The sequence below is a fragment of the Staurois parvus genome, unplaced genomic scaffold (assembly GCF_062004578.1).
Source record: "Staurois parvus isolate SC_StPar_1 unplaced genomic scaffold, SC_StPar_1.0 ptg000270l, whole genome shotgun sequence".
In the NCBI taxonomy this organism is placed as follows: Eukaryota; Metazoa; Chordata; class Amphibia; order Anura; family Ranidae; genus Staurois; species Staurois parvus.
This window is the reverse complement of record NW_028318066.1, coordinates 2,567,926-2,586,891: the sequence shown is the minus strand read 5'-3', so window position 1 is coordinate 2,586,891 and position 18,966 is coordinate 2,567,926. Positions and strand designations below refer to the sequence as shown.

The 18,966-nt window shown below is 44.6% G+C and overlaps 1 protein-coding gene across 1 annotated transcript in view; it reads left to right on the top strand.

Annotated features, from left to right (window-relative positions):
* Window positions 1–18,966, top strand: part of LOC149459183 (uncharacterized) — a 262,257-nt gene that overhangs the window by 144,037 nt on the left and 99,254 nt on the right. The window lies entirely within an intron of this gene.

Below are 18,966 nucleotides of genomic sequence, written 5' to 3'. Positions count from 1 at the left end.
GTTGTTTGTACTGTCCTGGCATTTCAGTGCCTCAAGAAATGTGATTAGTCAGCAAGTCAGAGCTGCTTAAAGCTGCATAAATTCCAGTATATATATCATAGTTTGTACACACTATAACTTTCACAGAAACCAAATAATATACACTATTGGGATTCTTTTTTTTTACCAAATTCATATAGCAGAATACATTTTGGTCTAACTTTATGAAGAAATTTGGTGATATTGGATATGTTTTATAACAGAAAGTAGAAAATATTTCGTTTTTTTTTTATGTTTGGTATTTATTTGTGTGAACAAAATGGTATAAATTTCATTTCGGTACAGATTTGCATTATCAAGCAATTGCCAGTTAAAGTAGTACAGTGAATAGCAAAAAATATCCTGGTCATGAAGGGGGTAAAATTGTCTGGAGGTCAAGTGGTTAATAAAGTTGATAGGTATCTCCTCCTCAGACCTTAGGCCTCATGGAATCCCCTATTCTCAAAGAGGAAAGTGCTTCCACTTCAGATCTGCACCTTGCAGTTCTTTCTGCACCTGGCCCACCCAGAAGAGCTCCTCTTCCCAATTTATAGAAGAAAAATGGCTAGGTTACTGAGGATTACTTGGATTAAGGGGAAGTGACAACAACTATATACTGGCTACTCTTTTTTCTTGGGCCTGTATTGGCCTGAACAATAAGGGGAATTCTGAATGCCTCTAATATTGGTAGTCAGTAGGAAGAATTTCCTTAACATCAGGACTGGTTTTAGACAAAATTGGGCCCTGCATGAAAACTAAAGAGAGACACTGTATGCTAAAATTCTGTGCTACATAACAGGGGTGTTTCAACAGAATCTGGGCTAATTATAAACTCCTCTTGAGGTGGTACTTAGTTCCCTCCAGGATCTCAACCAGACAATTCTCCTAACTGTTGTAGGGGATGTCAAGCAGAAGGCACATGTTTTGTTGCTATGTTGCCTTCAGGAAGGGACCCTGTGAAGCCCTGAAATGTTGACTATAATTAACCTATGTGACAGTTGAAAAAACAATACACATACATTTTTTTATCTTGAGGTGCATGTCAAAATGATGTATTTGAATCTGTCCCAACTCTCACAGCACTCTGTCCAGTCTCTGAGAACAAATGTTGCATGCAGAAACTGTACAACCTCAGAAGAACAAGTCCATAGAAATAATGCTGGCAACTGTCCCCTGGACACATGTGGCTGGCCTTGCGGGCTCGCTGCCCTCCTTCGGTGCAGCCCGGCATGGGAAGGATGCTGCTGCCAGTGCCGGCCTGTCACACAGGGCAGCCAGGACTGCCGCAGGGAGAAGAAGAGGCTCCAAGGATCCTGCTGCAGGATCGGCTTCCTGCATCTGCTGAGCAGCCCCTACTACAGAGTGCACAGCGTGGGAGAGAGTCTTGTGGTGCTAGTGTGGAGAGAGCGGTGGCTTCCAATGACGTCATCTCCTGACACCCTGCTCTCCTTAACCCTTCAGTGGCTGCAGCTGCTGGGGCAAATGAGGAGCATTCTGAGGGTGAGCTGACTGCTTCTGAGGAGGGAGAAGTGGCCCCTGGGGAGGACTTGACACCGGCAGAGGCCCTAACCTGTCCGGGATCTTGATCCACGGCTGTATGGCAGGACATTCCAGGACAGACTGGTAAGCCTAGCAGTGTGTGTCCGGTCTCTGATCATGTGTCTATGGCGTTGCCTGTTGTTCAGTTGTTCAGTCTGATGCGTTTGGCGGATGCAGCAAAATGTGAGGTTTACATCTGCTTTGAGGGCCCCTTGGGTGCACATCTTAAACAGGAGGTCAAGGAGCGTATTTGGAAAGGTGAATATGTTGCCATTTTTTCTTTATTGCCTTTGTAAAAATATAATTTGGTTACGGTCAAACCAGAGGAAGGAAAAAAGGGAGAGGAAGAAAAACAGCAGTTTCGCCTTAACCTTCGGACGGTTGCAAATTGGTTTCAAGCTTTTAATATCCTGGCCAGCGTTATTGGGGAAAAGTCGCCCGAGCATTGTTTTTGAGCTTTTTTGTTATCTGGATTCCATCAGTGAGGCTCAACGAGTGCATGGCAGCGTGGTTTGGTTGAGATATCATGAGCAGTTTTGTCAGCGGAAGGCAGTTATGCCCTCCTTGCAATGGGATAATAAAGATATCAGTTTGTGGATGAAGCTCACGACTCAGGCCAGGAGAAAATACTGCTCCCTTTCGGGGGGCCGGGGGTGGATCTGGAACCTTATCGCCATTGGCCACAAAGCAAAAGGGGTTTTGCTGGCAATTTAATGAGGGTTTGTGCAGATCTGGGGATTCCTGTCGTTTTCGACATGAATGCTCCAGATGCGAGGGTGCGCATTCCTTGTCCAAATGCTTAAAACACGGCAGAGGTAAGGCGACTGATCCTGGTAAAAGGGAGTATGAAAAAATTAGCGCCGTTTCTAAGTAGATACCAAGACCAGGAGGGTCTCTTGTTTTGTTTCGGGGGTTTTCTGAGGGCTTCGTTATTCCCTGTACCGTCTGGTGTTCTGCCAGTTGTGGCGAATTTAAAATCAGCAAGGTTGCGCCCTAAGGTTGTTGCTGAAAAATTGGCAAAGGAGGTTTCCCTCGGTAGGATGGCTAGCCCCTTTCCTTCCCCTCTACTGGATCATTTGGTTGTTTCACCCCTTGGGATGATTCCAAAAAAGGAACCCAATAAATTTCGCCTTATCCACAATCTGTCTCACCCTAAGGGTGTTGTTGGTTAATGATGCCATTGACCCGGCTTTGTGTACAGTGTCCTATGCTTCATTTGATGAGGCCGTGGCATGGGTACGCAAGTTTGGTGAAGGCGCCCTTCTCACTAAGATGGATATTGAGGCGGTATTTTACCTATTGCCGGTTCATCCTCATTGTTTTTGTTTTTTAGGTTGCGTATGGCAGGGTCAGTATTTTGTGGATCTGTGCTTGCCCTGGGTTGTGCAATCTCGTGTTCACTGTTCGAATTGTTCAGTTTCTTTTTGGAGTGGGTAGTTCGGGATATGTTGGGTTTACACTCGGTTCTTCACTACTTGGATGACTTCTTAATCATCGCCCCCCCACCCGGGTTCGAAAACATGCCTTTTGCTGTTGGCTATGATTCAACATGTCTTTGAGTTGTTTGGTGTGCCTTTGGCACCGGATAAAACGGAAGGCCCTGCGACGGAACTAAAATTCTTGGGCATTGTCATCGACACCGTAGCGATGGAATGCCATTTGCCACTAGACAAGTTGGTTGACATACGTGGGATGGTTTCGGACGCCCTCGACAACAAAAAGATTTAGCTGCGTTCCCTGCAATCACTGCTGGGTAAGTTGAATTTTGCTTGTCGCATTATGCCTATAGGTAGGGATTTTGCAGGCAGCTGGTGAGAGCGACGGCCGGGGTTAAGGCTCGACATCATTATATCAGACTGCACAAAAGAACATAAGGAGGATCTTCGGGTATGGGATTTTTTACTGGATCAGTACAGTGGGCGTTCATTTTGGATGGATACGGCGGTTTCCGATTATGACCTGGAGCTGTACATGGATGTGGCGGGTTCGGTGGGATATGCTGCATATTTTCCGGGGCAGTAGAGTGCGGGCAGATGGCCGAACTCCTGGCAGGAAGCTGATTTCTGGAATTGTTCCCTATAGTGTTGGAAATGTAATTGTTTAGGTCAGGAGTTTATGAACAAAAAGGTAAGATTTCACTGTGACAACCTGGGGGTTGTGTATGCCATTAATAACATTTCTGCCTCCTCACCACCAGTTGTTTGTTTGCTTCGGCGTTTGGTCTTCCGGTGTCTTTGCTTAAATTCCTATGTATATGCTGTGCATGTGCTGGGAGTTGATAACACAGGGGCAGATGCTTTATCTCACTTGCAGTGGGAGAGATTCCATTAGTTGGCACCGGAGGCGGAGCAACGAGGAATTCCCTGCCCAAGTCACTTGTGGGAGGTCGCCTTGCCACGATAGCCAGTCTTATTCGCAATTCTGTTTGTGCTGCGACATGGTCTTCATATGAAAAGGTTTGGAGGGAATGTCACTAAGTCCTTCTGGGTCAGAAAGCCGTGAGTTGTTATCGCAAGTGAAGGTGCATTTCGGATTCCCACAGCCCTATTTCTTTTGCGATGTGTGGGGCCATTCTGGGTTGCTTGCAGGAGGTATGTTCTTCTTTGTACAAGGCTCTTCAGGACTGCCTTCGTGTTGGCCTTTTTTGGGACGCTGCGGATTGGTGATCTGGTATGTCTGTTGAGACGGGGGGCAGGGGGGTAGCGTTGTCAGACGTAATCTCCTGGGGCAACAAGGTTTCTTTGTTCATCAGACAATCGAAAACTGACCAGTATGGTCATGGGGCATGGGTGGAATTGGGTCGAGTCTGTGATTATGAAGCTTGTCTGGTGTGGATGGTTTGAGAGTGGTTGGTAGTGCGGCCCCTGGGTTTAGGGACTTTTCTAATTCATGAGGATGGTTCTGTATTGTCCAGGTTTCAATTTGTTTCTGTTTTTGTGGAAGTGTTTGCTGGTGGCGGGTTTCCAGCCATGCAAATACTCTTCTCACTCTTTCCGCATTGAGGCAGCCACAGAGGTGGCTTGGTGGGATCTGGATGATTGAGTGGTGTAGCAGATTGATCGCTGGGAATCTGACTGCTTCCAGTTGTATGTTCGTCCGCATCTTTTAGGATGCCTTTGGGACTGAGTGTCTCACCTTGTGCTCCGTCTGCTACATTGTTGTGTTGTCTTGTTCTTTGCCGTGGTTGAGCAGTGTGTTGTTGTGAGCTGTGGTTGCAGTTGCTTGTGAGGTTTTTGTATTTTTGTTTTCCAGGCTCAGAATGTTTGGTGTGGATCCTCGGCCACTCGTATGTTTTTTGGGGTGCCAAGAGGGCGGCAGTGCACCTGGAGGGCAGGTAATTGGGTTTCTCTAGGGGAGTGGCTAGGGTGCGGTGGATTTGGGTACCCGGTATGTTGTGGTCCCGAGTGTTGCCTGAGGTGCATCATTATGCCAGGCTAGATAGATCCCCGGATGTTCTTGCGGTGCACATGGGAGGGAATGATCTGGGCATCTGCTCCATGCGTGATTTGATCAGGGATATCAAATTTGATTTCCTTCATTTAAGATAATTTTTTCCTGACATTACTATGATCTAGTCTGATATTGTAGGCAGGTCTTCCTGGTGCATGGCCCGGTCGGTAGAAAAGATAAACTAAGCCAGGATAAAAGTCAATAAGGACATGGCTAGGTTTTCCATTCGTAATGATGAGTTGGCGATTCGCCATTTGGAGTTCGAACAAGATACATGGCTTTTTCTGTGAGGTGATGGGGTTAATTTGAATGCGGAGGGGATCGATCTGTGGCGTTTAGGTTTGTAGGAGGGTATACAATGGGCATTGTGGCCCAAGCGTAAGGTGTCACATTTGAGCTCAGGTGGCAGAGGTATCAAGTTTTTTGAAGACGGGGATGGTAAAAAGTCTGGGAGAAAAAGGGTTGGGCCCATCTTAGGTATGGGTGTACCTTCCTTATTAAGTGCAGCAGGAATGGGTTACTGGATTTTTGGGACTGTATTGGATGGTAATTTAGTAAGGAGTTGTCCCTGAGCCGGTGTATGTGCGGCCTTAATTTGGAAGCTGGTGGCAGATACAGCCGGTTATTAGTTTGCATGTGCCTTCAAAAACCTAAGAATAACCTATTAGAAAGTCATTCAGTTACGTTATTTTGTTATGGTTTACATATGATGCTATATAAGTATATATTTTGTTATGGACGTTATTAAATAAATTGCCTGATATGGCCATTAAAATACAAACAAAAAGGTGTTGGTGTGCATTATTATAATGGTGGTTGGCGGGGGGTATTCGAATTGGGTGGGTTATAGCAGCTGGACATAGGCAATACCCCAGTCAAGTATTAGGCAGGGAACTTATGCGCAGCATTAGTAAAGGCCTACATGACTGGGTTTGCAGACAAAGGCTGTGGAAGAGAGAGAGTTAATTAGTTGTGTGTTTAAAGAAGATAGCCTTACCTTATTGGAGGATGGTTAGGTGTGGCAAGGAGAGGTGACAGTTCTTTTCTGATCCCCATGGCTCAGTATCTAGCCTAGTCAGTGCTTCCACATAAGAGCTAACAAACGCATTCACTGTTTATACACTGACACTAATTGAAATTTAAAATAAGATGTGGGACATTAACCTATAATTGGCATTTTAACCTGTGTGTGTCACCTTGTGTGTCTGTACCAAGGCCAAACATTCCAGGGTATGTAAACTCTTGATCATGGCCATTTGGGTGATTTCTGTTATCATTATGATTTAAAAAGGAGCCAAACAACTATTTGATAATAAATGGCTTCATATGATCATCATACTTCAATAAAAGAGCATTTTTTGGCATGATCAGTCATATTTTTTATATCAATGCCAAAATTTCACAATTTCTGCCAGGGTATGTAAACGTTTGAGCACAACTGTAAGTATGTATTTTGTTATGGACACTATTATAATGGTGGTTGGTGGGGGGTATTCGAATTGGGTGGGTTATAGCAGCCAGGACATAGGCGATATCCCAGTCATGGCACTTCTCTGCTCCTGTGCTTATTTAAATGTTATCAATGTAATTTCTATTATTTAAAACAGCAAATGGTATGTTGATTTGAGTTAGAAAAACTGCTTTTACAATAGGTTATATTTGACTGTTTTGTTTGTTTTCAGGAAAGCGCACATTTGAATTTGAGCACTCTTTTGCACACATCTGGGAAACAACCTGCACTAAAAGCCCAAGACTCACACTACTGACCTGCAGACCCGCACTTCTGGAAAATTGCATTCACTATAATGTGACTATTTCTGCTGTTTTTGTGTTTTGCCAACACAGTGGTTGTGGATATACTAAAGGCAAATAGTCATTGCACTTTGCTAGTGTATTTGCATTAATTTTCCCCAGAGTTGCTGATTTCCATAATCCAGTCATATAGGCAAAAATGCTGTTTTACTTTTACTTTCCTTGCACCTGATTGGGTATATTATAAAGTGAAGCTTTACCACATATGTAAGCTCTGGGGAAAATGAGTGCAACTGCACTTGCAAAGTGTACATTCTATTTGCCTTTAGTAGATAAGCCCTGTTTTATAGTGTCATGAGAGGGGTCTCTTTGATATTTCGGGTAGGGAAAGTGATAAGTCAAAATGGAGGCATGGTGATTGCGATTTACTAAAGGCAATTTAGGCTGTGCACTTTGCAAGTACAGTTTCTGCAGGGCTGAGTAAATCAAAGGAAGCACTGTAAACTTTCATCATCAAATCATGTGCAAGCACAAAATGTTGTTTTTCTTTATTGCCCTTGCAGGCGATTGGGTATTCTTTGAAGCTTTGTCTCATTTACTAAGCTCTGGAGCAACTGCACTTGCAGAGTGCAACTGTACTTGCAAAATGCACAGTCTACAGTATTGGCCTTTAGTAAATCAGCCCCATAGTGTATACATAGTGTATTATTGTGTTTTATGAAAGTTTATATAATCAATTTAGTTGTTTATCATTACCATTGAGCACTGCATATTCGTTTTATTATATACTTTGAGGATTAAGAGGTTTTATCCTTTATGCCAACAGCTATTCCCATTTAGTGCGCTCACTCTAATCCTGTGTTGTTGATAACATATCTTGAAATGAACTCAACAACCCAGGGGTCCTCCTACATGCCTGTCAATATCTTCCATATATATATTTGAAATATATTTTAAAAATATTCTTCCCAAATATATTGACATATATTTGAAATGCTAACATTTTGGCCATATTCAATATATTTCAATAAATATATATATACTGTGTATGTATATATATATATACATACACACACACACATACATACACACATTCATACACACTGTATGTTGAAATGAGTTTTTATTACAAAAATGGAATATATTTACAAAAATATATTTTTAATTATATTCTTCAGATTTTTTTTTAACATTTAATAAAGTCATTTTAACATATATTTTTACGTATATTTGCAAATGCATTCCAAAAATGTAGATTGAATTTTTAAAGACATACAGTATATTTGAAATTTATTTTTAAAAATATTTTTCATATACCGTATTTTTCGCCGTATAAGACGCATCTGACCATAAGACGCACCTAGGTTTTAGAGGCAGAAAACAGGAAAAAAAAATTCTGAACTAATGGACTGCAGACACAGTACAGGAGATGACCAGAGACTGCGGACAGCACAGGGAATGACCAGAGACTGCGGGCAGCACAGGGATGACCAGAGACTGCGGACAGCACAGGGATGACCAGAGACTGCGGACAGTACAGATGACTGCTGACCTTTGGGGAGGTGGGGAGCGGGTACCTGAATTTGACAGGTACCCGCTCTTACTTCCGCAGAGTTTTTGTTTGATCTTACCTGTTCCTCGATCCAGCCACGCGCTGTCTTCCCGGCTTCTGTAATGGCGCTCGGCATGACAGCCGGGTGCCCAGTGCGCATGAGCGAGAAGCACTTGCGCTTTGTGATTGGTCCGGCGGCTTCTGGGATCTGTCATGTGTCCCAGGTACCGCCTTACCATTCACAAAAAGCACCGCTTCTTGCGCATGCGCACTTGGCACCCGGCTGTCATGCCCAGTGCCCACACTACAGAAGCCGGGAAGACAGCACGCCGCTGGATAGAGGAACAGGTAAGGTCCCGCTGCAGAGCTGAGCGGCCGGCCCGGTATTCTGACACGGCCACGGTGGAAATACCGGACCGGCCGCTCCATATTCGCCTTATAAGACGCACTGACATTTCCCCCCCAGTTTTGGGGAAGAAAAAGTGCGTCTTATACGGCGAAAAATACGGTATATATATTATATTTATTATATATTTTATATATATATATATAATATATATATATATTATATATTATATTTAGTTATTTTTATTGAAATATATTTTGAAATATATTGAATATGGCCAAAATTGTAGCATTTCAAATATATGTCAATATATTTGGGAAGAATATTTTTAAAATATATTTCAAAGATATTTTTCTTCCATGTGGGCTGTAGTGCCCCTCTAGTTAGCCAGGGGGAGCTAGCTAGAATTTTTTAGTTAGAGGCTGGATAGCATCCTGGTATGAGTCAGCCTGGCATGAGTCAGCCAGGTAACTTTAGGTCATGACTGAGGGCTCTGCAGGTCATTTCCTTGATATCTCCCCCTGCTCTATAAGCTTTGAGAAGTTTCTAGAAGGCAGTGGTGGAGGTGAGGAGGGGCTAATCTGCATACTCAGGGGACTCTGGCCAATCCCCAGGCAGGAGGCTTGCATGGGTTCAGGGCAGCCCTTAAGTATGGGGGCCCAGGGAGGGGCCTACCTGCAGGCAGGAGCTGGGAAGGAGGATCTCTCAGCCTTATCCATTGCCTGAGAGAGGACAGCCTGGGAAGCAGTGAAGGATCCAGCCCAGCATGAGGCCTGAAAGAGACCACCTACCTACAAGCTTACAGGAGAGGACTGAGCAAGTAATCCTGCACCCCCTCGGCTAGATAAGCGAGAGAGCAGTCAGGTGGCTAACCCAGCCAGCTCCCCATCTGGGGCTTCTTTACTGCAGTGGCAGTTTCTTGGTCTCCTTGCTCAGGGATTCGCTCAGGCAGCTGGCTGAAGAGCAGGAATCATCTAGGGTCTGATGAGGTACACCAGGAGGTCTGGAGAGCTCTCTAAGAAGAGACAGTTTTTCTATGGATTTGTACATTTGTTGCTAAGGAGTTGGCCTCTTGTTCACAGTTCCTTGTTCATCCCATACACCTCTCAGCTCCATCCAAATTCAATAATTCTTAATAAAGCTAAACAAAACAAGCTCAATGACTGTTTACTGTCTCCAGTGTGCAAGTGTGAAGAAAATGCATATTGCCTGGCTGTGCAGGACTATAGGGGAACCCAAAAACTCAGCAACTCCTAAGGGGGTAGTGCTACACATCCTATGGAGAACTTGTACCCTCTGATCTGGCAAGGAGCCAAATTTTCTGTAGGACTGAATAGGACTACATACATGGGCCTGGCTCAAAGGCTTTGACAAGCAGATCTCCAGCTCTCTGCATGATAACTTAATGGGTGGGTACAGGTATGAAAATGACTGGCTTGGGACAAACCAAGCTGCAAAAGTAGTGTAATTGCATCAAGTATGCACACTTTAGGTACAGTCAAAATGATATTTTACATGAGTTTGGAGTAAGGAAAGCTGAGCCTAGTAGCACTTTGCAGCCGTTAAACAAGTAATATGTTTTATACAAGAGATTTAGTGATGTGAATATGTTTTATAAATGTATAACGCTTTTAACACTAATAATGCAACTTCATATAACTTTAAAAATTAGGAAACAATGTACTTTGGTACTAATAGATGATACAATGTGACAGCTAGGTCATGTACCTGCACTTCAGTTAATATTGTTACCTAATCATTTGCACAAAGTATTTAACTACAGTACACATCACATACCCAAACTGCTGGGACTGATGCCAGGCCTGAGACTCAGCACTCCTTTGCAACTTCAAACCCACATAGTGATGTTCCTGCCTTAACCTCCTTGGCGGTATGATTCTTTCCGATTTTTGGTGCTGAAAGCGGTACCATTTTTTTTCCATGGAAATATGTAGTTTTTTTATTGTAGGCCTGTAATTCTTAGGAATAACTCACTGAAATCTGTCCGAGCAAGAGTCTAGTAAACATCCCGGGTAGGATAAAATTTGAAACACGTAATCATAAATTATAATTTAATAAATAATCATAAAAAATAATAATATAATAATAATACATTTAATTCAATAATATAATCAAACCAAAAACACTGAAATGTGAAATATAGCGCCAAGTTAGCACATTGCTTAGCTCAGTCGCAAAATCGTTTTCAGTGTCTGATGATGAATTTCCCCACAAATCATTATCACTCAATTCTGCAAGTGGTTCTGATTTACTATCGCTGTTCTCCTAGCTGATCTAAACCGCTTTTGACCTAAAGGGACACTTTTTGGACACCATGGACATTTCTCAGTTTCCAGGCAGAAAGAACAGACAAAATGCAGGCAGGGCGCAGGACAAATCATTAGGGACAAGATGTATGAGAAATTGGTTGAAACAGCAATGTTTTACTATGTAAAATGTAAAAAAAAAAAAGACATTTTTTAAAATTTTTAAATTTCCCGCCGCCAGCGGCGCCCGTACGTCCCGACGTCACAGGGACAGGACACAGAAGCCGGCATCGGCCGGAGGAGATGGCCGGGGACGCTGCAGGGGACACATCGTGGGAGCGCAGGGTAAGGTAAGTGAAGAACAAATGCCGGAGCAGTGCCGCATGGTATTCCCGAGTGTAGCTCGGGGTTACCGTTTGTGGTACTGAAATGTTACCCCGAGCTACACTCGGGAATACCGCCAAGGAGGTTAAAGCAGTAGTTACAGTGCCTTGAAAAAGTATTCATACCCCTTTACATTTTTTACATTTTGTCTTGTTACAACCAAAAACTTAAATGTATTTGATTAGGATTTTATGTGATAGACCAACACAAAGTGGCAAATAATTGTACAGTGAAAGGAAAAAACTAAAATCTAGTGGAACCAATTGCCTTCAGAAGTCACCTAATTAGTAAATAGAGTCCACCTGTGTGTAATTTAATCTCAGTATAAATACAGCTGTTCTGTGAAGCCCTCAGAGGTTTGTTAGAGAACAATAGTGAACAAACAGCACCATGAAGGCCAAGGAACATACCAAACAGATCAGGGATAACGTTGTGGAGACGTTTAAAGCAGGGTTAGATTATAAAAAATATCCCCAGCTTTGAACATCTCACAGAGCACTGTTCAATCCATTATCCAAAAATGGAAAGAGTATGGCACAACTGCAAACCTACCAAAACATGGCCGTCCACCTAAACTGACTGGCAGAGCATTAATCAGAGATGTAGCCAAGAGGCCCATGGTAACTCTTAGTAACTCTTAATAGTTAGGACAACTATCAGTCATGCACTGCACAAATCTGGCCTTTATGGAAGAGTGGCAAGAAGAAAGCCATTGTTGAAAGAAAGCCATAGGAAGCAGGGCTGGATATAGCTAGTCTTATATGGGGTTGCAGTAAAAAATGTCAGGGGGCAGAGGATAGGAGGTCAGCAGGGCAGCATGCAAAAACAGGAATCAGTAGCGGAGTGTACTGGGGGTCAGCAGGGCAGAGGACAGGAATTATCAGAGCAAAGGGCAGAGATCAGCAGTTGTAGGGCAGTGTACAGGGGGGTCAGCAGGGCAGAGGACTGTTAGTCAGAAGGGGAGTGGACAGGGGTCAGTTTAGCAGTGTACAGGGGGTCAGCAGGGCAGAGGACGGTCAGTCATCAAAGTGGAGGACAAGGGTCAGTATGGTAGTGTATTGCAGGAGTCAGCAGTTTGTAGGCCAGTGTACAGGGGGTCAGCAGGGCAGGGGACTGTTAGTCAGAAGGGGAGTGGACAGGGGTCAGTTTAGCAGTGTACAGGGGGTCAGCAGGGCAGAGGACGGTCAGTCATCAAAGTGGAGGACAAGGGTCAGTATGGTAGTGTATTGCAGGAGTCAGCAGTTTGTAGGCCAGTGTACAGGGGGTCAGCAGGGCAGGGGACTGTTAGTCAGAAGGGGAGTGGACAGGGGTCAGTTTAGCAGTGTACAGGGGGTCAGCAGGGCAGAGGACGGTCAGTCATCAAAGTGGAGGACAAGGGTCAGTATGGTAGTGTATTGCAGGAGTCAGCAGTTTGTAGGCCAGTGTACAGGGGGTCAGCAGGGCAAAGGACTGTTAGTCAGAAGGGGAGTGGACAGGGCTCAGTTTAGCAGTGTACAGGGGGTCAGCAGGGCAAAGGACATACATGTTTTTAAAGGCAAACTTAGCCTCTAAACTGTATAAACAATATGTAAATGTTGACAATATTAACCACTTGCCCTCCTGAGGATTTATACCCCCCCTTCCTGACCAGGTCATTTTTTGTGTTAAAGCGCTGCATTACTTTAACTGACAATTGCGCGGCCATGCAGTGCTGCACCTAAATTAAATTTACGCCCTTTTTTCCCATGAATTGAGCTTTCTTTCTGTGGTATTTCATCGCCTGTGAGTTTGTTTTTTTTTTTTGCGGTTTAAACAAAAAAAAAAAGACCAACAATATTTTTTACTTTTTGCTATTAAACGTGCCCAGTAAAAAATTTTAAAAATCAAACTTCGTCATGAATTTAGGCCAAAATGTATTCTGCTACATGTCTTTGCTAAAAAAAATCCCAATATGTGTAAATGAATTGCTTTACATGAAAGTTATGGCGTTTACAAATGGCGGTATATATCAGGGCCGGATCTAGCCTGTCTGATGTGTGGGTGCATTAAAAAAAGCCAGGGGGACAGAGGATGTGAGGTCAGCAGGGCAGTGTATTGGGAGTCAGTAGAGCATTGTACAGTGATCAGCATGGCAGAGAATAGGGGCAGCAGTTTTTAGGGCAGAGAGACCGTTAGTTTGTAGGGCAGTGTACAGTGGGTTATCAAAGCAGTGCACAGAGTAAGCAGGGCAACGGACAGAGGTCAGCAGTGGAGTGTACATGAGGGCAGTGTACAGGTGGTCTGTAGGGCAGGAGACAGGGGTCAGCAGGGCAGAGAACAGGGGTCAAGAGAGCAGATGACAGAGGTCAGCAGGATGGAGAACAGATGTTATCAGGGCAGAAGACAGGGGTCAGCAGAGCAGGGTACAGGGGTCAGCAGAGAAGAGGACTGGGTTTACTGTTGGCAGATCACTCAGCAGAGCTCCTACTCCCATCCCCACACTGCACATAGCCTGGGCACTCAGCCAATCTCTTCCTCCCCACACAAGTCACATTTTCCATTATAGACATAGCCTTGATCTGTAGTTTGTAGCTGGCTACTACTGCAGCTGTGCTGCCATTCAGACCTGGGAATTTCATAGGTCATAAATGCAACATAGCAGCTAGCTATACACTATGCAGATTGAGGCTGTGTCTGTAAGGGATCTGATCTAAGCTATGTACTGTGTGGGGAGGAGGAGATCTGTTGAGTGCCCTGTGTGTAGTGCAGGCAATGCTGGGACAAGGTAATCTAGCGCCTAGAGTGAAGATAACAAACTGCATTTCTGAAGTGTAAAGATCCTGTCTCAGCATAAATTCCTCTAAAATTCTTTCACCCAAAAAATGCAAAAATCCCCCTCCTCCCAGGTTCAAATCCACCCTCCCAGTACAAATATTTGCCCTCCACTCCTGCCTTCCAGCTCAAATCCCACACTAATTACCCCCTCCTAGTACAAATGTCCATCACCCCCCAAAAAAATTACCCCGCCTAGCACACATTGTCTTTCTTCTCAAATTTCCCGTCCTAGCACAAATAATTATCTCCCGCAAATTCCCCCCTCCTATCATAAATCCCCCCAAATTGCACAATCCCCCCCCCGGTCACCCCTATTAGCTCAAATTCCCCCACCCCCTCCTGGCACAAAATCCCCTCCCCCACCAATCCCTCCTCACAGCGCAAATCCTCTCCCCTCAATCCCCCCTCTTAGAAGAAATGCTCCCCAATCCCTCCCCCTAGCACAAACCCCCCCCCCCAATGCCCCCTTAGTACAAATCCTCCCAATAAAAATTCCTCCCAATTCCTTCTGGTTCAATTTCCCCAAACACCCTCCTAGCCCATATCATCCCCCCATCCCTCCTTTTAGCCCAAATCCCCCCTCTTGCACAATCCCCCCCCCCAATTACAAACTACCTTTGCCAGGACAAATCCTCCCTCCCTACCCAAATCCCCCCTTCTAACAAAAATCCCCCGCCAATCCCCCCATTTTACCACAACTTCCCAGCACATTTCCCCCCAATCCCCCCTCCTAGAACAAATTCTCCCCAATCCCTCCCCCTAGCACAACCCCTCCAAATGACCCTTCCCAAGACAAATCCTCCCTCCCTACCTAAATCCCCCAGTCCCCCTTTCTAGCATACATCTCCCTCAATACCCCCTTAGTACAAACCCCTTAGCAGATACATTCTTCCCAATCCCCCCTTTTAGCCCAAATTCCCCCACCTCCCTTCTTGCACAACTCCCCCCCCCAAACAAATTCCCCCCAATCCCTCCTGCTGGCACAACACCCTAAAATTTCCTTTCCCAGGACAAGGAGAGAGATGGAGGGGGGGGAGAAGGAGGGAAATGGAGGAGGGAGAGAAGGATGGAGATGGAGGGGTCAGAGCAGAAGGAGGGAAATGGAGGAGGAAGAGAAGGAGGGGGGAGATGGAGAGGGGCGAGAAGAAAGAAGGAAATGGAGGGGGAGAGAAGAAGGAGGGAAATGGAGAAGGGAGATGAAGGGGTAGAGAAAAGAAGGAAGGAGATGGAGGGGGTAGAGAGGAGAAGGAGGGAGAAGGAGGAGGAGAGAAGAAGAAGGAAGATGGAGGAGGAAGGGAAGGAGGGAGATGGAGGAGGAAGAGAAGGAGGGGGTAAAGAAGGAGGGAGATGGAGAGGGGAGAGAAGAAGGAGGGAAATGGAGGAGGGAAAGAAGAAGGAGGGGAATGGAGGGGGGAGAGAAGAAGGAGGGGAATGGAGGGGGGAGAGAAGGAGGAGGGAGATGGAGGGGGGGAAGAAGGAGGGAAATGGAGGAGGAAGAGAAGGAGGGAGAGAAGAAGGGAAATGGAGGGTGGGAAGAAGAAGGAGGTTTCCTTTATGCATACTTGTCAACAGTCCCGAATTGCCCAGGACGGTCCTGAATATTGGACCAATGTCCCACTGGAAGCTTGTCCCGGGCAGAATCCCGAATACTTGGATCTGTTACGCACAGCGGACATGGATCACATAGACACACCCAGACCACTCCCCTACTCCACCTCTAGGAAGTCAGGTAGTGCTTTCCTCTTTACATGATTGGCCAGTATTAGTGAGGGGACATGGCCAGCCGAGGGTGACCATGCCAGCCCACCTTCAGCCGACCTCTTTCGGGAGCATGTGAGAAGGCAGAGGAAGCAGTGGACAGCATGGTTACACTGTCAGAGCAGTTGTGGACCTGCCAAATGCCGCTCAATAGTGTAGCAGAAGTGAGTTGTGAAAGAGAGAGTTATGTGTGTGTGGGGGTGCAGAGTTGTGTGTGTGTGGGGGGGGGGCATGTGTGGGTGGTGTGTGGGGGGGTTCAGAGTTGTGTGGGTGGGGGGGTGCAGGGTTGTGTGTGCGTGTGTGGGGGGGGTGCAGAATGGTGGCATATACTGTAATATATATGGTGGAGCATACTGTGATATTTATGGTGGAGCATACTGTAACATTTGTGGTGGAGCATGCATAATATTTAAGGTGGAGCATGCGTAATATTTATGGTGGAGCATACTGTAATATTTGTGGTGGAGCCAGGGGCGGACTGACCATTTGGAAACTCGGGCACTGCCCGAGGGCCCGGGGTCAGTAGGGGGCCCCATGAGATGCCCCTGGTACCTTTTTCATAGGCTTTTTTGAGTTTGGGCAAGAACACAGGGGCCCCATGATCCCCTATTGCCCAGGGGTCCCATGAGTTGTCAGTCCACCCCTGGGTGGAGCATACTGTACTCTGACCATCCCTTGTGACATGTCCGCAGTTTCTGACCGTCTCCTGTACTATGTCTGCAATCTATGACCATCTCCTGTACTACTCCTGCAGTCTCTGACCCTTCCCTGTACTAACGGCAGTAACCTCTAGCAACCAATCAGTGAGAGGTAATGTGCTGTAACCTCTAGCAACCAATCACTTAATGTGGACCAGTTCTTTATGCTTATATTATTAAAGTTTTTTTTTAGGTAAGTCTATTTTTTTTTTTTAGGTATGATTTTTGGGCTGTTGGGGTGGAGAGCAAAATTATATGAGGGAGCCCAAATCTCAGACTATTTAACCACACCCCCTTTAAGCCCCGCTCAATATTTAGAATAATTTAAGCCACACCCACGTTGGGGTGCACCACCATATTGTAATCTTCAAGCCACACCCACAATTGATGCCCCACCCCTAGTGTACATATCACTCCGCCTACAATGGCTTTCTGGACATACATTTAAAAAAAGTGTCCCTAGAAAAAATTTTAAATGTTGGCAACTATGCTTTATGTTACTTTTTTATGTCCCAAATGTACACAACTGCAGTTTTTTTTTACAGTTCTCATAGTCACAGTCCCTGTCCCATATAAAAGTTTACAATGTAGTATCTCTACCACATTCATACACCCACTGTAGGGCTAGTTTGGGTTAACATCAATTAACATAATGATACACACCCTACAGATTGTTTTCTGGTGGAAGTTGGGCTGCATATCAAGAATTCTTATCACTTATCCAGCAGGCTGCCCAAGTTACAGATACCCAGATATATGTAAGCTCATTAGTCAAGGTTCTCATGTTCACTGCTTCATGTACTTGCATACATTTCATGTCATTATTAAAGCTTTGTATACCCTTACACTGTCCAAACCAGAGGATGTTTCAGTCTATTGAAAATTGGAATTGTATTTAAAGGAAGCCTAGGAGAAATACAAAGAAAGGCTTCCTAAGATGACCCCCTGAAAATGTTAGTTTTTTTGTCTGCCATGCTGAGCCAATGGTATTGTGACTGAGCCACTTTACAAGTATACAGATACAGTACACAGAACAGCTCTTTTTAAATATTTGTACTGGGCCAGGGAGTCAGAAAGTAATGAAACTATTATATTAGCATGATAGCCAGGCACATCGCCTTTTTCAACAAGAGATCAGCAAAATCAGCCCTTCTTTTTAGCACTGATTTCCATGAACAATCCAAAGTTAGACCTGTCAGGACTCGTATGCTGTTCCAAAAAAGTTATTTTGTGTAAAAAAAAAGTGTCTATTTACACATACCAAGGATCAAGGACAATGGATCTGCACCCTCCCCCACTCATCCTCTAATATAAGAAGGATGATTCGTAACAATATGTGAAAGTTGAAGTACTGTAGCAGTGAACAGGTAGAACTGAGAGGGATGGCTCCAACTTTCCAAAAAACACTGCTTTTCACCATCATTGGTAAGTACAGCTGTTATATTTATATGTTGGAATTTCAGCAATGTTCACATAGATATGTGTAGCCAAACACAAAGGTGCAATTACACAGCCCATAGGTAGCTTAACAAATAACTTTGAAGCTAGCATACCGTATATTGAAGGGATATTAAATTGCCTGACTTCGAAACCCAATTGTTTAAATATTGATAGTGCCCATAAATATTGGACAGTAACCAAGTTGTTTAATGTGTAAACCCAAAATCTATTTTTCAGCATGTATGGTATCATTTCCCATTAGAAGACTTCAACACCCTAGACCTAGAGACTACGATTAAGCCCCAAAAAAAGACCAAACACGTCTGAGGAGTACAAGAAAAGTTTGTTACCATGAGATCCTGATAGTAAAAGCACTTCTTGTTGCTGGCTGACACTGCCACTGCCTCGCAATTAATAGCAGTGTTTGCAATCTGCCATGCAAGCTTCTTGCGTTGGCCATTTGCCAGCCTATCAGGTGTGTGCATGAAGGCAGTCCAAAAGCCACCCAAAGGAGCTTCCATGGCAGAATGCTAAACTGATAATTGCTAACATTAATTTAATGTTTTGGACAGAACAGTGAGAACTGATTCACACATGTGCGGTGCGGATTGCAGCTCAGGTTTCAAAGCTAAGTGATACAGTAGTTGTTCAGTTCGGGTTAACATCATGTTCAGGACAGGTTTAGATCAGGATTTTATCCTGATCACACATGTGGTTTAGAAACAGTTCCCATAGAAGTCAATAGACCATAATCAGCACCTAAACCAGACTGCACTGCTCAGAAAGGAAGGAAGCAATGTTATTTCATATGTCATGCGGATTGGATGCAGTTCAAAGCACATCCAATCTGCATATATGTGAACCGGCACTGACCGTCTGTCAGGTTTTTATTCCTGTCTGTCCTCGGGACAGCAAATGCGGGGAAATCTCTGCAACGTGGACATTACAATAAAAGTGCTTTTCTACATA